A 25684-nucleotide genomic window follows, 5' to 3' on the forward strand; every position below is an offset into this window, starting at 1 on the left:
TTCATATTTTAGGTTTTTATATTTTCTCCTCATTTTGACTTGCTTCTTCGTTCATCTTCCAAAACTGCAAATCATCTTTCACTTGCCACGAGAGAATACTAGATTTACCCTTGCATAAGAATCCTTATGCTAAGTGGATCATTCTATTTTTTAAAGTAAATAAAATGAAAGTGAACCTAACCTTCCCAATTTGTCCATACAAACTAATTAACCCTATGTCCCAACATTACAACTTACATATACCATGTCCCAACCCCATTATGCTTTCATTATGCCACACTATACAAATGTTAATCAATTGCTCATTTATTTCATTTTTCTCTTAAACAATTATATAACAAAATATACAAAATTAATACTTCTTTTTTCTTTATATATCCAGGTTCTTTCTCAACTAACATGCTTCAATTGATTAGATATACCCAACTCTTAAGATATTAATTAATAATTATCTAACCTCTAAATTTTTATGTTCTTCTAAAATGTCTGATTGTCTTGAAGTCATTTTTAAACACTCAAAGTCTCGTGGTCCACTATTGTGAGTAAATTGCAAGCATTACAATCCCACTTTCTTTTGATGTATTTTCTATTGGATTTTTTCTAAAAATATACTTGTTCCTCAATACGTTAATATAGATGCCAAAAAATATTGCAAAGCTGATTTTATATGATGTCACCTAAATAGTCTTCTTACAATCAACATATTAAACCATTCCTTGGATAATGTAAATTAATATTTTTGTTTCCATCAATTTTCTCACCCATTTCCATGGATTCATATAATAAATTATTTTATTTAGAAACAGTAAAGTATTGTTAGTCCATTACTTATATATTTTTTAATTTTATATTAATATCCACATGTTTGGTCAATTATAAGGAGTTTTTGAGCATTTTGGTCAATTATAAGGAGTTTGAGAGTGCTTTAAAATAAGAATGACATTAGGTATTGAAGAAACATAGAGCCCATGAATGGACACAAATTGGACATCATGGAAAATCTAACACCCAAGAAACATACATTGCAATATAAACATTTAAAAATCCCAGTTTCACAGTTATTGAAAGCACCACATTATCAGTGCAAATGACAATTATAATAATAATGTGCCTAAATGACTAAATATAAATTTTTTTATGTGTGCCAACTAGAAATAATGGTGGAGTGGCCATATGAGATCATATTAATAAACTATTCTCTCAAGCCTATGAACTATCAATTATCAAATGTGAGTGCAAAATAATCTATCTCTTTGCCTTATTATAATCTTGTTTGAATGGAGTTTCCATTACAATGTTACATTGCATGTTGGTATGTACATTTCTTCTTTTAAGTCTACAAAGTTTGATAGACCACATGGTAATGATTTTTTTAGATTTCATAATTAGATAGCCCACATGCCATACATAATATTAGACATGTGCATTTCTCTAACACCTAGTGATACACTAAAAAAAATCCAAAACTTCTTCTTCCAAGTGAAAGGCATGTGAGTTAAATTAAATAATAATTAATATGTTACTAAAGTTCATGAGGTATGCAATGATAGGCTCCACATACTACTGAACATATTAGCAACTAAGATGCTTCTATGAAGTCTGCCTTGTCTTGTTTGGTCCAATCCTTGTTAGATTATGAGCTCAAGCTTAGGTTGATAAATCAGCTCCAGATGCATGGTATGGTTGTGAAGTAGCTAACTGAACTACATACTATTGAATAGCATTGGGTGGCAATGAAAGGGACACTCCTATTTTATTTCCACACCCACTATCACACACTTAGTTTAGTCCTTTTATTCTTTTAATCTATGAAAAATTACAGTACAAACGATAGTTAATTACTATCCCCCACTCTGAAATATCTTATGTTTACTATTAGTTAATCAACTTTGACTATTTAACACTTTTAGCTTAAAAAGTGATATTTAAGCCATTGGATCGCTATCTGAAACTGATGGGAAATCAATATGAAGCAGTATAATGGGTATAAATTGGATGAAGTCATTCACCTATGGCTACAAGAGGAGTGGAAATGATCCCACCATATTGTTGTGGCAAACTTGAAATTGCATTGCATGTTGTTAGATAATACAGAATTGGTTGTGCAAGTGGGTATCCTCTTGCATTGGCTTGATTATATATATGTAATGGATAAACAAAAGGAGTGGGTATCATTCCTTGCCCTGGATACATTGTGTCTATTGAGTTGCTCCATATGGATTGTAATAGTTCTACATGTACATAGATCATGTGTTGTAAGCCAAAAATAATATATACATTGTGATTAGTTCCTCATAATTATTGTTTCGGTTTATTTTGATGATGTTTTGAACAAAAACTTCATGATAAATCATGTATTTTCGTAGAAGAAAATAAACTTGCACAACTATTATTAGAAGCTAAACATAATAATATTATGAAATGTAGAAATAATGTATCTAAGAATAAATATTTTTAATTTGACAAACCTATGGGTAATTGTAATCTACACGATATGGAGAGAGCTTGAAATGCTATAAAAGTATTATGTGGTACTATACTAAAGTAGTAAAAATATATATATATATTTTAATAATGAGTTAATAATATTTGACATCCATGACCTCAAATGCATTACTTTATTGATACTATACAATATACATATATATGACAAGTGGAACATACCCCTATACCTAATAGGGATACCCTTGATGGTATATGTAGTGGGCATGTTGAGAAAAAGACAAGTCTCCACTATTGTAGCTTGTAGGCACTCCTATATGAAGTGGAAAAGAAGGCATTATCCTCAACCAATTTCCTAGTTAACATTGAAATCATATAATTAATTCCCTTCCATAAGCTATATATCAATTTCATAAGGCCCTTAATTGCTATATTCCAACTAAAAAACACTATTCAAAAAGGCATTCCACATGTTGGTGACTAATTCTATCTACATGCATAGACATGATTTATGTTTCCAACTCTACGTTAAGTCTATTTCTTTCCATAATTTATGGATAGGTAGTTGTTTAACTTTAGCTAAATAATGATAGATGATTATCCACATGCATAACTCTCTATTGAGAACAAAAAATCAATCTAGTGTCATTTCATAGTTATTCACAGTGATTTTTTAAATGAAATGTTAGTTAAGATTGTATAAATCATGCATATGAATGCAGATTAAAATCAATCAATAAGAAAGAGATTTTTGGTTTTAGCAGCTTTATTTACTCTTCTTTTTTTATTTAAATTTTGCTTCATTCTTTTAACAGATTCTTAATTTATTTTGTAGCTTTAGGTTATAAAATCTTACACCATAGCTATAGATTCTATGAAGATAGCTTATTTCGAGTAATAACATGTATGAGCCAAGGTGACAACAATGTTACTGTGTTAAGTGTGTTGATGTTATTAATTCTAACTCAAGATTTTAAGCAATGAACTCTAATTTTTACAATGATATTGTAGTCTCCAGTATTCTTTGCATGTTTAAACTCAAATATAACTGGGTTAATTTTATCATAATTGCTCCTTCAAACATATGAGCACTAGTTTCAAATTTCTAAATTCATGCATTGATTTTTTTATATAAATCATGCAATATTGTAATAAAATAATGGAGAACACAATGTAATCTATACATATTTCTTAATCTTCAAAGCTCTATATTTCTTCAATATTTTTTTCTCTACATGTTTGTTTTCAATTCCTAGCTAGATCTATAGCTGTAGAAAATTTTACATGGTATCAGAGCTAAGGCTGCTAGGAAAAGAAACTAATTTTTTAGTTTTCAGGTATTGAAGATCAAGTTTTCCAAGATGGAATTTTTATTGTTTGTCTTTCTCATGCCATTTAATTATTATGAATAGAAGCCTCTGATTCTGCTTAAGTCCATAAGAAGAGGCTTGCATCAAAATGTATGGCATCAAATGTTGAACCAAATTCAGAGATAGGTCAAGATCATGCTCTCTTTGTATGAATCTTTTTTTTTTTTTTTTTTCTCTCTAGTGATACAATCTAATTTGTGGATTTTTCATGCCTCTTGGTGTGAATTCTTCCTTTTCTTTCATACTTGATTGGATTTATAGGCAATTGATACCTGTATTTTGAATCAAACATTTATTCATGCATGACTAAGTAGTATCGTTAGGGTCACTTGTATAGACTCATGTCTTAGCTGTATCCTTGAATGGTAGATGTTTTGCTTCTATTTTCCATCTATTCTTTTTTTGAGGGAGCTATCTATATTATTGTCTACTATATCTTTGATTTGATTGACAGATGTTTTGCTTTTGTTTGCCCTCTATTCATTATTCGAGTAGTGTTGTTAGGGGCACTCATGCAGATTGATCCTGATCTTCATTTTGGTTTTCAAAGGAGCTTCTTCATTCAAAAATATGGTGGTTATGATTTGATAGATATTAAAAATATTTTTCATGTCATATAAGAATTTCTCTCTATAGATTTTAAAGGGCAGGGTGGGGGGGTGGGTGGGGAGGTTTAGATTTTCCCTCTTATCTCCTTTCTTTCATTTTATTATATTTTCCTTAGTTAGAATTAAGGGATTTTTTTGATGTTATTAATTCTAGCTCAACATTTTAAGTAATGAACTCCAATTTAAACGGTGATACTGCAGTCTCTAGTCTTCTTTGCATATTTAAACTCAAAGACAAATGGGTTAATTTTAACATAATTTCTCCTTCAAATAGTTGAGTGCTAGTTTCAAATTTCTAAATTCATGCATTGATTTTTTATATAAATCATGCAATATTGTAATAAAATAATGGAGAGCACAATGTAATCTATACATTTTTTTAAACCTTCGAAGTTATGTATTTCTTCAAATTTTTTTTCTCTACATGTTTTTTTTCAATTCCTAGCTAGATCTATAGCTATAGAAAATTTTACACAGTGTTGATGGAACATGAAACACAAATTGACATGAAGAGACTTCCATCCTAGTTGGATCTTCTTAGCAACCCATATAGACATGAGTGCTACTTTTCCTAGCTAGTATGCTTCCTTGTCATATTAGGTGGCCTAAGATTACCAATATAGCTCAAGGACAACTATGATTATACTCTGCACCAAAATTTAGTTTGGATGTTGATTCATCATGGGGTAAACATAATAAAAACCTCATGAAAATAATGACTTAATATCATTTGAATTCATGTTGATGGGGAATCCATAATCCTTACATTATGGATATAGTTTTTAGATTCAATTGGATATAGTTTTTATATTCAATTGTATAAGATTTTTTTGGTATCTATGTTGAACATGATAAGTACAACTGATAAACTAATGACTACCTAATATATTAGAATTGTGTAGAGGTTGAATTCATAACTATGATTTAGATTGTTGCATATCATTTTTTAATTCAATTTTCCAAGATTTATTTTTACATCAATGATTACATTTTGTGATTGATTATTAAGATAATCATATTTGTACGAACATAACTAAAACCTAATAAGTTAATAGACATCTTGTTTTCATATCGACGAAAAATCTATAACCATGTTCAGAACACCTCATATTTCTTCTTAAAACAATATGGCAATTCATCCACCTTGGTGCAGCTTCTCAAATTTAGGTGTCACAATTTTGTCAACTTGCCAAAATTACTAGGTAGTGATGACAAATTTTGGTAGTATCTCAACTACAAGTGTTCCAAAGATTGGAGATTAGAAAATTCTAAAGGGAGGCCCCTCAATGCATTACAACTGGTATAATTATCATTATTTATTACTATCTTTTGCAAATTCTCAAGGTGTTCAACTGAGCTTGTAAATCCTCAAAATGTTTGCATCTCTGGATAACCAACTTTGTTAATTGCAAAAGAGCCTGCAACCCATTTTTGGTACAGTTAACATAGAATAATAATAATAATAATATGTTACAAAAGATCCATTTTCTAAAGAAAACCATAAAATAAAGATACTTACATCTGCATCTGTTTCCCACAAATGTTCTAAGATTCTATATTTGTAAAGAGATAAAATTCTTAAGTTTTCCAATCCAAGCCACAGTGGAAGATTTTTATGCTCAATTTAATTAGTACACTAAAGCCAATTGAGATGTTTGGATATCTCGCTAAATTCCTCACTTAAAATTTTTGCATTGCCAACAAAAATCTTCAATCCAAGCACAAAGGGTATGAGACTTCACTCTCCTTGATTTGTGGTGTTTATTATGAGCTCCCCATTCCATTGGCAACAATTATCACCAACTATGGTTGTTATTCCTCAGACTCATATTGCTTCCAGAATTATCAAAGTAAAGATAAGAAATATTTTAGAGTTCATTATAACTAGAGAAGTTGGGTGCCCTCTCCATGATTATTAAAGCCATAAGAAGAAGGCATTGACTTCACCTATTGAGGAGGAATATCTTGAGACCAAAGGCAGAACCATGCCATGATTAATAAATCTATACAAGAAGGCATTAACTTCACCTTGATAAGTTGCTTTGGAGACTAAAGGCAATATGGTAGCTGCCCATTTTCAATGTCCCTCCCATGTCCCTCAAGTGATTGTGTATTCTTATCCGAACATCTTCATCCTCCTCAACAAGACATCTATTGAAAAATGTTCTCCAACCAAGTGTTCCATAAAACTCAACGTCCCATGCTATAATGGCCACACTTCTTTTTCCTCCAATGAAGAAATATCTTGCATCCAAAAATATCTCCTTCTCTTGCTTCCCTAAATAATCATAGCTAAATTTGAGCCTCTTTGAGATGCCCTTGTGGAGAAACTAGGAGTACTTATTCAATGTTTTCCACCATTTTTTTAATACTTTGACAAGTTGTCGCAATTACGATGACTTGTTCTGACAGATAACCATTCCATTGCTACCACAATGTTGATGTCACACACCCATTGTGATTATTACATATTGTTTTGATGGATAGCTATTGATCCCACAATATTATTGTCACATACCTATTGCACTTGCCACAACCCCCTTTGATAGATAGCCATTTGTCCTACAACATAACTGTCACAATTGCAATGGTAGACTAGAAGCTTAAGCCATTGTATTTGTGATGGTCTATTGTTGCAATTGGGATTATGTGAAGATAAAATCTTGCCCTTGCCTTCTTCCAAGTTATGACATCTTTATCTATCATAATTGTGATGGATGCCCTTGCCATCATAATTTGTGACATCAAAAGTTTGAAGCCCATCCAACGGAGCCAATTTGTGGTACTATTGCTTGGGCAATGGGTGGTCCTCAGAATTGCGTGAGCCTACTATCGTAATTTGGGTCCAAATGTAGTAGTGAGTGAAGACCACCCAAACACTCTTATTGTAGCCATAAATAAGTGTTTTAGATGTAACAAAAGATAAAGGAGACCTTATTTCCTAAATATAAATTCCAACTAATGTGCTTGAGATTATGTCAAGTAGGTGGAATTAAAATTTTATTTCTATGACATAAATTTGACTTGATTAGGATAGTTGTCATGATAAATTTAATTTAAAGGTACTTGAATTTAAGATTTTAATTTTGTAGTGGTAAAGATTGTAAATAGGTTGTCTTTAATATATCAATTAATTAGTGAGTGCATTTATGTTTACATGGAAGTTAGAAAATAACATTTTTTGTTTTCCAATTCTAATATTATATATCTTAAAAATCCTTGTGATTTCATACTATCTCATTTTCTTACCTCCATTTAGATATATGAATGTAGATTTAATTATAATAGTTTTATTATCATAGATCTAAATTCCATATTTTTGAATTTTAAAATTGAAAGTTAACTCTTTGCCACAACTAATTGTTACATGTAAACTAAAATGTGAATTTTTCAACTTACACGGGCCAAGGACAAAATCATATAGAAATTCTAGGCCAAAGAAAAGGCAAGAGAAATCAACATTAAAATTTATTGTCACACTTCAAATTTGGAGACAAAAATACCAAAAATCTCAAATTTGCATTCTTCATAAAGTAAAATGGGTTTTGTTGCAAAAAATAGTCTTAGAGAAAGTAAAGGATCCTCCTAATATTTATAAGTTTTTTCACCATTTAGGCAATGAGGAGAAACTCAAGCCATGTCTAAAATATTTCTCTTTTTGTTTCATTATTGAATTAAAAAATGTACGAAGCTTTTCATATGGTCTTAAATCAGCTAGATCATTATGACCTCTAAATTACCATGCAATGGGAGTGAAACAAGAATTCAGGGGTTCACACAGTAGAATGAAGACCAAAGAGAATGTCATCTTTAAAATAGTCCTACTATCCTAATAATTATAAAAAACTCCATTATTAAATTTCCTTCATAGCCATGGGCTCCTCACTACATGAATAGCTTTTGTAGATTGATCCTTAGGAGTACACATAATCATAGCAAGATAAATGCTACTAGAAATTATAACCATTATAGAAAAGATTAAGAAAAACCCTAACAAGAGCCTTCATCACCATTGTAGCTTGAACCATGTAAACAATTTAAACAATATTGCCTCTAAAGTATGATGCCATTAGAATTTTTTTAAAAAAACCAAATCTCCCAAAGCACCTTTGTCAATGGTTGTGAATACTTTGCATTTGATGAGAAACTTATAGGTAGTAAAACCTTGTAAATTATCATGATATTTTTAGCACTTAGACATCGCTTTTTATTCTTTCTTCATTTTTTTTGAGGAACCCTACATCCTAAAGGGGATGTCTAAGTATCAAAATATCTCACTATTCAAATATGGTGAGAATTTAAGTCACCATGAAAGAAAAATGTCATCAACAAAGTGAGAGAAAATCTACTTCATAATCAATAAGAAATATATGTCAAATCAAGTCCTTGCTCTTAAAATGATGTGGTAAACAAATTTAAGCATTGGTTGTGAGAATATACAAAAATGGGGCCATTAGACATCGTTATATAATATATCTATGTACTAGGAAATGGAATGGGTTATGGAATCATTCACAATAATGAGATAACTGACACTAGATAGAAAACATTGGATATGCATTATGCTTCTAGGTAGAAATCTCAACCATGAGAACTTTTTGAATAAACCATACCTTCAATCATTGACTTTCTAAAATTTGAGCTCGATAAGAAAAACATCACTAACTATATTTGCATCATCCTTAAGAGTTAGCAACCATAATTGGAGGTCATCTGACCTACTATACCCCATGTTTATGATTTTGAAGATTGAATATTTGTTATGCTTGATCCCAACAATTTTTAATTTCTCTTTCCATTTTCTACGACACTCCCTTATAGTCTAGAAAATTTTGAGCTAATTTCCTTGAGGACAACTTGACCTATCAAACTTTTTCCAAGTACAAGTCAACTAGCTAACTTGTACCTAGGAATTTGGGCTCAAATTTTGCCTAGGGCCCAATTTGAGGTTTTCTTAAAAGCTTTTCATTTTGGTTTGGCCTTGACAAAAATTGAATCCTAAAATATGTATAAAGGATATCTACTCCTCTTATTTATAATATCATTAAATCAATATATTAGTTGGATTGCAAGGTATCATTCAAATAATTCAAGTTATTGTGCAATTGAGGATACAAAATCAAGATTTGAAGGAACACATCAAATTCAAGATCTCCAAGTCTTCATTTCTTCAAGATCTATTTAAGGAAAGATAATATTTTCTAATTGATGAAATTCTCTCTCTCATAATGTCTAAGAAGAGGTATTCTCAAAATAAGAAGACAAATCCATTCTTCTTCTCTTTCCTTCTGCATTGAGGTTTTTAAGCATACACACATTTAAGATATACAATTAACAAGTATAGATCTATATATTCATGAAAGCATCTTTGATGATAGATCTCAATCAAAACATACACATACAAGAATTTTCATAGATTCAACTTCTTACTACATCTATTCATTAGGGTTTTTTTTATGTAGAGTGAGTCCAATATTTATCTTGTTTACATTACCTTCCTTTAGGTAATTTCAATTTCTTTTCAAGGTTAGTTCCTAAATAGGGTTTTACTATGGAAAACCCCTTTTCCATACACTTTTCCCCTTTTTTTCTTTGTGTAGTGACAAGTTATAGAGTTGTAGATCTACATCTAGAAGGTATAGACATAGTCGTAGATCTTCAAAAGAAAAATCAGATTTGGAGTTATTGAGAACCAATTGACTAGTTGGCTTGTCCTTCAAATTTGACTTGTCTCTACACTTTTTGGCTGAAAATTGTATAGTACATAGATATGGATCTCAAGATCTTAAATGTGGAGTTACATTAGATTTTGACATTATGACAATTGTCATAATCAGATCCAAACGTCAACCTCGAGGTCCTCTTACTTCAAGGTGATTTTTCTCTCTATTTTTGTTTTTCTCTTACCTTTGTAGATTAGATCTTATATCATTTCCTTTATCATAAATTCAAATTTATTATAAATATTTAGTACTTCATATCATATTGACAACAAAAGGAATCCCAAACCACCCTTGAAAATGTATCTTACATTAGCACCCTTTCATTCCTTTTGTGTTGCACAACATATTGGTTTAAAGAAGAGTTTAGATAAGAAAAATGTTATCCAATATGAATCTACTCCAAACAAATTCAATTTTCTCCAACCTCACATCTCTTGTGCTATTTGTTTGATCTATATATCTTAGCTTTGACAATTATCTTACATGGTTCATTTACAAAGGTTATAAGCTTCAAACCAAAGACAATTCTATCATTCTTCTTGTTCCTCTATTGTAAAACACCACATCATCTTATAGAATTTTAGAGGGAGACTATCCATTCCATAGCTTCCAGGATCAATCATATCTTTATGATTAAATCAAACTTTTCAAGAGTAAATAGGTGATCTATCATAAGTTTATCGTTCATGATAAATCTTCTTAGTAATACAAATAGCAATTGAGTTTTTAGTTATATCTTTAAGAGTGTCTTTTTTTAGCTTAGATATGACATAAGTTTTTATAGTATTGGAAAGCCATTTTTGATATCTTTAAGATTGTCATCCATTTTTCCGTTTTAATTATAAAGGAGACATCATTTTGACAATTGTATATACATTTCAAATAGAAGTTTTCATATCTCATTCATTAAATACAATATGATTTCCAATTAGATTCCTCTACCTTATGTAATTAAAATCTACAAAATTGACCAAAAACTATTTATTCTTTTATATAGTTTACAATTTTAAATTAAAAAAATTTACTTTTCCATTAAATTATATAAAAAAGTCTAGATTCTTGTTGTTATTATTATTATTTTATAATGTTGCAGTGGTAGACTATACCACCATTAAAACCAACTTATACTACTGTGACCGTTTTCTTTACATTTTAACTATGAAAAATTATATTTCGACGAAATTGCACTGCTAGATGATACCACCATTAAAACCAACTTATACTATTGTGATTGTTTTCTTTACATTTTAACTATGAAAAATTATATTTCGATGCTTCGTATGCTACATTTCTAGTCAAATGTTCTATCATACTTTTGTTCATGTGTGCAATTTTTTTTTTAATTCATTCAGCGTGACAGACCTACCGATGACGAAAACGGTTAGGGAGGATGAATGGAGAAGATTCTCCAATCGTTTGCCAACGCTTTCCGTGTAATTAACCTTAAAAATTCTGTACATTCACCTCCTTTTTATTCTAATCGTATGACAGATTTATTTTATAGTGTTTGGAAATGGCAGTGGGAGAGGCTGCGGCAAACCTATTTCAGAGTTAGTTGGAAAATTGCTTTTATATCTTTCTTAGAATGGATGGAAGTGGAAATATGCTAGAATGGATGGAAATGGAAAGATGGGTAAGAGATACATTGTAAGCATTTAATGAAATACATGTTTAATTGCACTTTGTGATTATTGTAACATAGATTTTCTTTGTACAAGAGTTTATTGGCGGAGAGGCTTTCAGCCGAATGATAGAGCAGCCAACTCTGGACACAGAGGTAGCTGCTTTTCCGTGAGAGGGAGGGGCCAGGAGTTTTCGTTCGAGAGTCGGATTTCTCCACACGGCCTCGAAATTACTCCCAATGGTGCAATTCATGATTCACGATGCCTTACTCTTCAAAAAGAGATCTGCGAAAATACCTCCAATGGTGCAAAGATGCCCTCCTCTTCAAAAATAGATCAAACCAATTGGAAAACGCCTCATCCGGCCGTTAATGTGAAAGAATTCCGGTGACTATTCAAAAAGCACGGCCTGGTCGTTAGGGCTGTGGGGGTTCTCGTGGAAGACGCTGTGCAGGCTTTCGAGATAATCGTCGATGGCGGTGTTGTTGGAGTGTTGGAAATGTCGTGGGCAATGTGGAAGTTTTGGAAGACGCTGTTTCATATGTTGCAAAATTTACGAGATGCGAAATTTACAGCCGAGGATGTTGAGACTGCCGAAAGCGGGCTCAATTCTATGGTGATGGCCCCGATGAACGACCTTGTGTATGGGACTAAGAAGAAGTCTCAGATTCCGAGTTATTTTGAGCACAACGAGGGCCTCAGCCTTGAGCATCTTGCTTTTTTATGTCTTGATATATTCTCTACCCTCAATGAGATGCGCCAGAGGAATTAGCTTGGAGGATTTCACTTTATGCCCTAACCTCCGCCTACCTATTATAAGAACTTGAGGAACATGGTTGTTGATGTGTAGACAGAGAAACAGATGGAGGAGTGCGAGGAATTGGGGATTTTGGTTGATAGGGATGGTCAAGGTGTGCTCCTGCTGATTTTTACAAAACAAAATTGCCTCAAAGTTGCTGCAATATTTTTGTTACTGCCAATTTTCTATTGTTTGTTGCAATTCATGTTGATTTAGATTGTAGATATGGCTGCTAATCGTATATAAGAAATGTAAGATCTTTGTCTTTTTTCAGAGTTGAGTTGATTTTGAAAGAGATTTTATTGAGCGAAAATGGAAATCGTAAGATAAAATTTACAGCCTGAGACCATGCCATCTTGTTTCAGTGAGAATGTTGGACTCTTCGTGTAACTCAAGTTGGTGGCCACCGAGTGGTGCAGGATTCATGATATTCTTTTCAGTTTTAGGTAGGGGGTGCATTTGTTTGGAGATAGGGCGACGGAGCACTAGAGCTATTTTTAAATTTTTGATGGGCTTGCACAAGGCCATATGTAATATTGTTGTTTTTCTCACGTTTGTTACTGTGTTTGCCAATATAGGAATATTTGGAGCTCTCTTTGCATCAATACCTTTCCCAATTTTTGCAGCATTGTATTGTATCGGGCTAGTTGGTGAGCCATCATATTTTAATCCCATCAGCCAGATCAATGTTCTTTACATCCCTTTTTAAATATGGTCTGATTTTGTGTCTGTCTCAGTGGCAATTGGTCTTTTCCCTTTTAGAGTTCACAAACATGAACTCTCTGCGTAACCTGTTCATCGCTGGAGTTTCTTTGTTTCTTGGACCGTTCATCTCTCAGTACTTTAATGAATTTGCTACAGCACAAGCAGCTAAGTTGGCTATTTCTCAAGGTCTGTTGAAATATTCTTCTAAACCTCATTCTTTCCATGGACCTGTTCATACAGGTGCCACATGGGTGAGTTTGACATGCTAGTCCCAATTTGTCAAAACTTGTGTATGCTAGCTCAATGTCTGATTTCGTTTAACCATGCAACTTTAATTTGTCTGTGTGATGGGAGTTCAATGATTATCTAAACACGGTTTTCACTTCAGCACCAACAATTGCACTAATAATTGCTGTATTCCTAGACAATACAAGTTCACAAAGCAAAGAAGGATAGGGGAATGCCTTGGTGGATTAAATTTCGAACATTTAAAGGGGATAGCCGTAATGAGGAGTTCTACATACTTCCATTCAATCTCAACACATTCTTCCCTCCTACATGAAAATATTTATGATCTTTTATATATGCAATTGTACAGAGGAAACTGGAATGATTTCATTTCAAACATATCAGTAGATTTGAAGTTGATATGAATTCTGGTAGCTCATTGATCAATGCTTGTGCTCTTGGCAATTAAAATGCATGTTTCCTCAATCGCACTTACGAGATGGGCTTAAATTGCCTCTTGATTGTTTTGTTCATCAAACTTACATCCATTTTTGATCAAAATGAATATCTCATTGAAAAGTGCATTACAATTGTAATATGTCTAGGATATTGAATCATTTTATGGATTCTTTTCTTGTATAGTATGCCAGGAGTAAAGCATGACAAGCTTTCCTGGCACTTCTCTGCTTGCTTTAGTAAGTAGCAAATGTTTTTTTCAGGTGCTCTTACTGCTTCATTTGTCAAAGCAATATAATTGTTCACGAATCAATCTAATAGAGATCCTACAACGGCAAGATCTTTCTTTTTTCTTCTTACAGATCTCCTGGTATTTCTTTTCTGGCATATCAAGACAAATATGGCTTTCTGACTAGTTTTACTAAAGATTATCCATAAACATGCTAATATGTTTGGTTGTAAAATTTCTGCAAATGACATTGCAAGAATTTGGAAATAGTGATTTTTTTCTGTAATGATCTGTCTCTCTTTCTGTTTCATATGTACCAATAATGTCCTTCTTTAATGCCTGTGAGGAGTAATCATAACAAATACATATCTCTCTAAACTGACCTACCTATTTTGAGTCCAAAATGAATATGGAAGAACAATGCAGAATGGTCTTATCTGTCCCTGAAGATGATAGATTGTACACAATGTATAAACGTTAGATCCTTTCCACCAAAAAAATGTTACTAGATTATTTATAGCTGAGAACTAGATTCTTTGATACCTAGAACCAAGACTGGAACAATAAAATCATGTAAAACTTCATCTGAATGCTACATATCCAACGCTTCCTTAACATTCTATACCTCACTACATAATTAGTCTAAAAAAATGACTTAAAACATGCAAAACTTTGCACTCCATTCAAACTCACAAAATTGTGAAATATGTTCGATGGATCATTATCAATTTGGTGACTAAGTCATCTTCAGCACTAGTCTACGGTAGACAATGTGTTTCATGTTCGATTTACATCATTTGCTTGGATGCTAAGAGGTTAAGTGTATTTTTAGAATGGCGAATTATTCTAGCTGATTATTTGTGAGGATGCTTTGTTATTTGTATGGTTTTTGTGTGCTATTTTTGAATTGTTGCTATGGGCAGTTAACTGTACAAAATCAGCTCATAATCAGATGAAATTATGAATTCTTGCTGTATGTAATACATCATGATGTAATCTACAATTGGCATGTTCTGTTGGTTAAGTTGTAATGTTTTAGTTGCTATTAATGTTCCAATCTTATTAGGGTGCTATTGTTGTATGTTTAGATCGGGATTAGGTCCTCTGCTTGTGACCTCACGGAATCATAGCTCTGGGTCAAAATTGTTTACCTGTCATTAAAAAACAATCATTAGAATGTGAAACTTAGATAATTGCCCTCTGTTGGTGGTATTAATTTCGGCAACCACCCATCATCCAAAGTAATTGCACAACAGACAGTCCACCATCCAGCCCACACTCTTACCCATCCATAATAAATAGGAAACAATCAGCCGCACCAGCAGCAACTTAAGCCGCCCAGATTTAATTCTATGTTATAGCATGTGTAATATGTTTGGTTGTATTCTAGAGAGTTCTCGGACTTCTATAAATAGAGGCTTATTGTAATGCATTTTGGCAAGGCAATAAGAAAATAAAATGAGTTTTATTTCTGTATATTTGTCTATCTTTGCCTTCACCTTGTATTTAATATTTCTACGGTCTGTGGTATGCTTCAAATGTTTCTGGATGTAATTCTGTTAAAAACCTCGAATTGTTTCATAGTCCTATGTTGCCAGAAACGTAACGGAAGGCCATCGTTTCGTGTTTCAACGGGCAAAACGGGTCTTCCCGTTGCCTACGCCCGTTTCTAACACTCAAAAAAACTGTTACCTTTTTAGCACCCCCAAAATTTTGCCGACCACCATGACAAATTATGAGTTCACGCATGGAGGACAGAACATAACCTTTGGTTAATTATTGATACTGACAGAAGTTATATGTTATTAGTCTTCATTTACGCACAGTGTGTCTCGCTTAAATATAGTTTAAATTAAAACTCACTTCACTTTACACCTTTCACTCATTACGATGAGTTTTAAGGGCAGATTAATTAATTAATTATGACGATGAGTTTTAGGGTCAGATTAATTAATTATTTTAAGCACTCCTTATTTGCTCTTCTAATGTTTCTGAATAACATAAGAAGACAACTACTAGCTAAGTGTTGTCATTCAGGTTTAGTTCTCCCTTTTATAAAAACACTTCCAATTCAGCTTCACAGTTACCCAAATAAATAACCCAAACTGAGGCCCTAGTGCAAGCGATAGTGTTAGTGGCTGTCAAATGTTTTAGCTTATTCCCAAAGTTTGTCCAGTTGTGAACACTTTGCGTTGATTTATTCCATTGTATACATAATTATAGCTGTAAATTATTTGTTGAATTCAACAATATATGCTGTAAGTAATTATTTAAAATCATCAACTGAAGATTGCATTGATTTAAAAGTTCTAGTTTTGTCGAAAAAGGGATTTTAGGAGCTTCAATATTGGCTTTTCCATTAGCTAATTAACAAATACAATGTATTATTTCATGAGATGAAGCTAATTCTTGCAATACCCATAGTAACTCTGTTTTAATCCTTAAGTACACTGTCTGCTCCTAGCGAATACAAACATATATAACTGATTTAATATGTGCAGAAATTTTTGATGATGTACTGTCTATATTGATAGTGTTGTTTAGCAAATTGTCAAAAAGAAAGTACATTAATATAGAAATGAGCTAATATATTAATATAAGAATAAACAAGAGCTGGTAATGCAGAGAATGCCAAAGGTCGATTTATATGTATAAATTAAGTTGTTTTAGATTTTTTTTAAAGAAAATGATTGTTTAAAATTTTAAATGATATTAAACATTTTGAATTTTGCATTTGTATCAGACTTATTTAAATAGAAATATTATTTATTTATTATTTTAGTTTTCAATAAAATAAGATGTAATCAATAAAAAATGAATAGTATCATGCCAAACATAATATTTAATAGGACTAATATTTTATGAAAGTGAATTTTGAGTTTGTCGTAGTATTAGTTAGTTCTAATCTATTTCTTTGTTTTGATCTGGAATTTATAGTAATTTATGAATGACTTCAGTAATTTCGTGCGATAGTATGCACATTATAATCAATTTGATCATGGAATAAAAATCACCCACATTTTCCATTGATTCATTTATCTGAATTCTTTGTTTCTTTTTTCTTACCTAAATCTATTCCAAAATTTTACATGGTATCAAAGTTAAGGCTGCTAGAAAAAGAGTAAATTTTTTGTTTAGAGGGTTGAAGATAAGTGTTTTCAAGAATAGAGTTTTGAATAATTGTCTTTCTCATGCCATACATTTATTTCAAACGGAAGCTGTCAATTCTGCTTAGGCCTACAAGCCGACGCTTGCATGTCACGACATTAGAGGTTGAACTTGATTCTACATCAGAGATAGGTCAAAATCATGTTCTTTTCTCTCTAGTAACACTGTACTTTTGTGGATCTGTCATGCTTCTTGGTGCAAATGCTTCCTTTGCTTCCATAGTTTATCATATTTATAGATGATTGGTACTTGTATTTTCAATCAGCAATTTATAAAGACAGTTTATAAAGAGATTCATTGAATAGATAACTAATTTCCTTTTCATATGACATTAACTGTTTTAACTATCAATTAACTGAAATAACCATGTTCAACTGAGATAACCATAACAATGATCAACTGAAATAACTAATTTAACAATTAACTGAAAGTAACTATTCACACAATTATACATTGGACTGTCTTGATACATAATTATACACTCCATTAGATTCATACAAATTCAGATCTCTATTGTACACCATCAGAAATCTAAATTTACAAGAAAAAAAACTGGAGAAATAATAACAATTTAGTACATTTCTTCATGCCAAATTAAATTTATAAATATAAAAATATATGATTGTAAGAAAAGGAGAGAATTTGACTCACCAACATGTTTGGTTTGTTTCCAGAAGTTGACTTCATAATCATTTTATGAAATGGTTTATCTAATTAGAATGAAGCAATAGGCTCCATTACCGTTGCTTTCGAGAGGAGGGACTTATTATAACAGTTACTTTTAAAATCCCTATTGCTAAGTTCAAAAGAGTTTAGGAACTTTACAAGCTCTATAGCTTAGGATAAAAAAATTGCTTCAATGGAATTAAGGATTTCCTCATTTTTCTTTGAATTTTAGTTACAGCTTCGAACACTTTGTAAGTTTCTATTGCAGAACTACTTCAATAGCCCTAATTGAAAAAGCTTTGTCCAATAAAAGAAGCTTGACTGAATTTATAAAAATAACCGAAGCTTCATTTTTCTTGTGTAGCTTCAATAAGCGTTTGGGTAGAAACACTTCCATCAAGATATTCTCACCAAAACATAAAAAAATTAAACAAACAAGTGACATTGAATACAGATTTATAAAAGGATATTTCAATATGTAAAAAAAAAAATAGAATACATCGTTTCTTCATCGAATATTTGATTTCCCTGAAGCAAATGGAAACGAAGTCAACAAAATTAACAGAAAATGCATAAATCTTATTCACAACCAGTAAATGGAAAATCATCATTATTTCCTCAAGGTATCTGTAACTTCTTGACCCTAGAACCCTCTTTAATTGTTTTGTGATGGTGTGAATGAAAGTGACAAAGATGATTTGTTGATAAGGATGACTCTAACTCGGTGCAAATTCGAAGAAAACATTGTTGCCAAAATGATCTCTCTTTAACAGATGTTGTAAATCCTCAACTCTATTTATTTAGTTAGGAAACGGTTTAGTTACATTCTCCATACAACTGATTTCATATATTCTTAATAGTTTAAATCCTTCACAGATATAAGGGTTTTTATGTGACTGAATAGCCTCTTGACTAATAATCTGAATTAGTTATATACATATTATATATTTATATAATATATATGGAGAAAGTCGAGAGATATCAAGGCTTTAATTTTTTAATTTGAATATTTGTTTTGAGTAAATTAAAGCTTCGATATATCTCAACTTTCTCTATGTATATTATATAAATATATAATATGTATATAGCTAGTAGCATCCGCAGAGATGTTAAAAGAATAGGATTCTAATATTTATTATATAATATTATATTACTACATAAATTTTATAATATGAACTTGTATAATTATATTATGTAAAAGACAATTTTTTGAATTTGATAAATAGGTTTAATTTAATGTAGGTTTGGGGTTGTAGTTGTTTACTTTAATACTAAAAAATGTCAATGTTTCTTCGTCCCAATTCTCTCTCTCTCTCTCTCTCACACACACACACACACAATATTTTTCCCATATTTACCTTATTTATCTACCTCATGTCTGTCACCTTGTCCCAATTCTATCTTATTTATGCCCTATAATTACTCACTATCTCTCCTTATCTTCCACTCACTCTTTCTCTTACTCTCTCTTTTCACCACATTTTCCCTATCTCTATCTATTATACCTACAAATCTATACCCCCCTAATTAATATCTTTTGTAGTCCTCCCCCCCATCTCTCTTTCTAAAACTTTCTGTTCTCAATACTCTCACCATATTTTCTCCCCATTTACCTTATTTATCTGCATATGTCTCTCACCTTGTTCCTATTCTATCTTATCTACCACTTCTCTAATAATTAATCAGCTCCCTACTCTCGCCATATTTTCCCCTTATTTATCTCCTTTATCTACCTCATTATATCTTATCTACCACCTTGTCCCCATTATATCTTATCTACCACCTATAATTACTCACTCTATCTCTTTATCATTCACTCACTTTTTTTCTCACTCCCTCTTTTCACCACATCTTCCTCATCTCTATTTGTTATACATACACATCTATATCCCCTAATTAATCTCTTTTATAGTCCTCCCCTCTCTCTCTCTAACACTTCTTCCTACTCTCAAGATATTTTCTTCTATTTACCTTCTTTATCTACCTAATTTCTCTTACCTTGCCCCCATTCTATCTTATCTACCACTTCTCTAATGATTAATTAGATCCTTTCTCTTGCCATATTTTTGCCTATTTTTCTTCTTTATTTACCTCAAGTCTCTCATCTTGTCCCCATTGTCTTATCTACCACCTATAATCACTCAGTCTATCTCCTTACCTTCTATTCACTCTTTCTCTTTCTCCCACCTATTACCATATCTTCCCTATTTATATCTCTTATATGTGCACATCTGAGAGATATCCCTAATTATCATCTTTGAGTTCTCTCTCTCTCTCTCTCTCTCTCTCTCTCTCTCTCTCTCACACACACACACACACACACACACACACACACACAATATTTTTCCCATATTTACCTTATTTATCTACCTCATGTCTCTCACCTTGTCCCAATTCTATCTTATTTAAACCCTATAATTACTCACTATCTCTCTCCTTATCTTCCACTCACTCTTTCTCTTACTCCCTCTTTTCACATAACTCTCCTAATAGATCACCCTCTCTAATCTTATATAATAATATTTTATGTATTGCTCAATATTGAACCCATTTTTTGATTTTTTTATTACAATAATTAAAATTTACTTTGTATATGTATTTACATTTGATAATAATCTAGTTTAATCATTAAAATATTTAAAAAAAAATTATTTATCTAAATATATGATTCAATATATCTATTTTTTTTTAATGTTATAGAGTAATATTTTTTGTAGATAATAGTGTGATCTAAAACTTTGAAGCAAAAATTAGAATACAATCAACCCCAAAAATAGAACAAAGAATAATAATTTTTTTAACATAATGAGGTTAAATCAATAAATAAATATTTTTATTTAAAAAATTGATTCTAGATCTTACTATGCTAGGAAACAATCATTTATAATAAAAAATAATGAATTACAACTTATAAAACACATATATTATAGAAAAGGGCTATGATTTGCAATTTAAAGGAATAAAAGAAAACATATTTATTGAGAAAACATATTGTGCTTAATAATATTAAATTCTATAGTACTTTATATAATATGAATAAATTTGTTATGCATGAATAAAATCATATCTTTTTATCAATAATAATTAATTTGGTCGATGTAAAGACCTTATAAAATAATCATTGGTGAGATAAGTATTGCAACCTTCATTTTCTTTGTGATAAGCTTTGACATCTTCCAAAACATCTTGAAAAATAGCTATTCTATTAAATGTCTCCCTTACTTTTTCTATAACATTTCTCATTCTTAGAATTTCATTATTCGAGATGAAATCAATTTCTATTACTGCATTTTCAAAATGTAGAAGCAATTTATAACAACTCTCCAATGATTTTTCACATTTATCAATAACAGTTTGAGCGGATCCATCAGAGTTCATTGAGCCCATTGGACTTGGCATAATGATTTCAAACTCATTGTCAGAGCAGTCCATTGTATTAATATTATATCCTAAAAAAACATAAAAGGTTATAAATTAAAATATATTACATGTAATTTATCATATATGGTTGCCCTAAAAAATATAGATCATGTACATAAAAGAAAATATAATTCGCAATAAATAAAAATTATTATATTAACTTTTAATTTAAATAAAAATAAATCTCATCATACAAAAGTATAATACATCAATTGATAAGTAGGAGATGATTTCCACAGCTAGTCAAATTGTGATGTGAATATCAGGATTTAACTGTGTGATTTTTTGAGTCAAACTCGATGACCCATGTTTCATGAGTAGTGATTCAACATGAATCCATCTCTCATGAGAATAAATGGAACACTTAGCACTCATTGGATCTAGGTGATGCTCACAGGGGTGAAGCACCGGGACTTCCCGGGAGGTCACCCATCCCAGTACTACTCCAGCCTGAGCGCGCTTAACTGTGGAGTTTCCTTCACAGTTAAACCCAAAGCTTGCAACCCCATTTGCAAAACCTTCACCAAGTGTTGTGCCTTATGAACCATTCATTAGAAAGCCCCTTAAGCTCATCAATTGATAAGTAGGAGATGATTTCCACAGCTAGTCAAATTGTGATGTGAATATCAGGATTTAACTGTGTGATTTTTTGAGTCAAACTCGATGACCCATGTTTCATGAGTAGTGATTCAACATGAATCCATCTCTCATGAGAATAAATGGAACACTTAGCACTCATTGGATCTAGGTGATGCTCACAGGGGTGAAGCACCGGGACTTCCCGGGAGGTCACCCATCCCAGTACTACTCCAGCCTGAGCGCGCTTAACTGCGGAGTTTCCTTCACAGTTAAACCCAAAGCTTGCAACCCCATTTGCAAAACCTTCACCAAGTGTTGTGCCTTATGAACCATTCATTAGAAAGCCCCTTAAGCTCATCAATTGATAAGTAGGAGATGATTTCCACAGCTAGTCAAATTGTGATGTGAATATCAGGATTTAACTGTGTGATTTTTTGAGTCAAACTCGATGACCCATGTTTCATGAGTAGTGATTCAACATGAATCCATCTCTCATGAGAATAAATGGAACACTTAGCACTCATTGGATCTAGGTGATGCTCACAGGGGTGAAGCACAACACTTGGTGAAGGTTTTGCAAATGGGGTTGCAAGCTTTGGGTTTAACTGTGAAGGAAACTCCGCAGTTAAGCGCGCTTAGGCTGGAGTAGTACTGGGATGGGTGACCTCCCGGGAAGTCCCGGTGCTTCACCCCTGTGAGCATCACCTAGATCCAATGAGTGCTAAGTGTTCCATTTATTCTCATGAGAGATGGATTCATGTTGAATCACTACTCATGAAACATGGGTCATCGAGTTTGACTCAAAAAATCACACAGTTAAATCCTGATATTCACATCACAATTTGACTAGCTGTGGAAATCATCTCCTACTTATCAATTGATGAGATTAAGGGGCTTTCTAATGAATGGTTCATAAGGCACAACACTTGGTGAAGGTTTTGCAAATGGGGTTGCAAGCTTTGGGTTTAACTGTGAAGGAAACTCCGCTGCTTCACCCCTGTGAGCATCACCTAGATCCAATGAGTGCTAAGTGTTCCATTTATTCTCATGAGAGATGGATTCATGTTGAATCACTACTCATGAAACATGGGTCATCGAGTTTGACTCAAAAAATCACACAGTTAAATCCTGATATTCACATCACAATTTGACTAGCTGTGGAAATCATCTCCTACTTATCAATTGATGAGCTTAAGGGGCTTTCTAATGAATGGTTCATAAGGCACAACACTTGGTGAAGGTTTTGCAAATGGGGTTGCAAGCTTTGGGTTTAACTGTGAAGGAAACTCCGCAGTTAAGCGCGCTCAGGCTGGAGTAGTACTGGGATGGGTGACCTCCCGGGAAGTCCCGGTGCTTCACCCCTGTGAGCATCACCTAGATCCAATGAGTGCTAAGTGTTCCATTTATTCTCATGAGAGATGGATTCATGTTGAATCACTACTCATGAAACATGGGTCATCGAGTTTGACTCAAAAAATCACACAGTTAAATCCTGATATTCACATCACAATTTGACTAGCTGTGGAAATCATCTCCTACTTATCAATTGATGAGCTTAAGGGGCTTTCTAATGAATGGTTCATAAGGCACAACACTTGGTGAAGGTTTTGCAAATGGGGTTGCAAGCTTTGGGTTTAACTGTGAAGGAAACTCCGCAGTTAAGCGCGCTCAGGCTGGAGTAGTACTGGGATGGGTGACCTCCCGGGAAGTCCCGGTGCTTCACCCCTGTGAGCATCACCTAGATCCAATGAGTGCTAAGTGTTCCATTTATTCTCATGAGAGATGGATTCATGTTGAATCACTACTCATGAAACATGGGTCATCGAGTTTGACTCAAAAAATCACACAGTTAAATCCTGATATTCACATCACAATAATACATCAATGTTCTTAATTTCTTCTTATACATTGTAGAGTGCCTGTGGTCATATAAAAGTCTAAAAATATCTCATAACAAATCTAAAATCTTTAATAAATTGTAATTATCAAAACATGTTAATAAAAAATGGGATATATTAAATAATTAGAAATAAATAATTTTTTATATATATATTCTAATATGAGTTACAAAATAACTAAATGCAAATATGAATGACAATTTTTCCTATTTGAAATTGTTTAATTGAATATTGAAATCATCGTGGAATTATTTTAATAGATAGGATATTGAAATTGACTACAATAGTATCAAGAATCAATCATTTGAATCAAAATCACTAGATTCATTATAGTGAATCATGTTTCTTTGAAGTAAGTCATGTGGATCAGGATCCAACACATCAAGCCAGTATAGGTGCTAAAAGGTTATTTGTCTCATAGATGAAGTACCATTATTTCAATGCCTTAGTATAGAAAATTCACGGATTGATTGTGTCCATGTAGGTATATTTTCTATTACAATTTTTTTGGTTCTTTCATGAAATGGAAGATTTAAAAAGGTGCCCTGAGGCCCCCATCTGTCAACCACATGCCGATTCCAAGGTGTGTCATGTAATCCAACAAATTGTATATGAAAAATTTGGCCATGATAGTGAAATTTCTCTAGACCTGAAGTACTAGTTTGTAGACCTTGAAGCATTGTTTTCAACCAATGAGAACCATTTTCATTTGAATTTGTGGGGTAAGGAGCTTGTTCTAGATAGATCTTTGCAAGAACAAAGTAAAATTTGGTGGGATCACACTCCTCACAACAAACCAATTCTTCAAAAATATGATCTCTATAGAAAGGTTGAAATTTCAAAGAGCTGGAGGATGAAATCTAAGAAAACCTCCTTCCAAAAGATTTCTTTTTGAAGATAAATATTTTTTCTCTTTCTTCACTATGAATTCTTCTAAAATCAACATACTCATAGAAATCATCAGTTCTAATTGTTCTTTGCCTTAACATTTTTATTTTTGAAATATCTAAAAGAGAGAAAACAAAATAAAATGACTATGTAAAAGAGAATGAAATCCAAATAAAATATTTATTAAAAACCTAAAAGAGTATTGTCAAGTGGAATAATTAAATAGAAATAATTCAAAATATTTTCTTTTAAAAAATATTATAATTTGCAATTTAACTGGTACCAATATCAAAGAATAATAGAATATTTTTTTCTAGTCCCTCTAAGAAAAAGAACACATATAACATCTCAGTAAATGATCCATATTTTATATTCATAGAAGAACTATTTACAAATGATTTTACAAATATAGAGAGTGAACCATATTATATACTGGAGATTTTACAATGTGTTATTAAAGTTAGATAGCCACAAATATAGCATTGATGTGGAATAATTAAAAAATAATAATTAAAAATATGTTCTTTTAAAAAACATTATAATTTGCAATTTAAATGGTATTAATATCAAAGAATGATAGAATATATTTTTTCTAGTCCTTCCAAGAAAAATAACACATATAACATTTGAGTAAATGATCCAAATTATATATTCATAGAAGAACTATTTACAAATGATTTTACAATCCCATTACAAAAAAAAATGTACCTATTGCAATCGAAGGTATTGTAATATTAAAGAAAAATGTTTTATGACATATTTTCTATTTCTCTAAGCCTTATTTCTTCTACTTTTCTTCATTCAACTTGTTTTCCCTTTTTCATTTTCTCATAGTGATCATAAGAAAATGATGGCATTATCCTCAATCCTTGTAATGATTTTA

General features: G+C 31.9%; 1 pseudogene; it reads right to left on the reverse strand.

Annotated features, from left to right (window-relative positions):
* Positions 1 to 1647: 1647 nt before the first annotated feature.
* On the reverse strand, positions 1648 to 11603 carry LOC149546173 (uncharacterized; annotated as a pseudogene).
* Positions 11604 to 25684: the final 14081 nt, after the last annotated feature.

Source organism: Cupressus sempervirens, chromosome 7 (assembly GCF_028749045.1).
Source record: "Cupressus sempervirens isolate cs-2001-9-10 chromosome 7, ASM2874904v1, whole genome shotgun sequence".
Classification (NCBI taxonomy): Eukaryota; Viridiplantae; Streptophyta; class Pinopsida; order Cupressales; family Cupressaceae; genus Cupressus; species Cupressus sempervirens.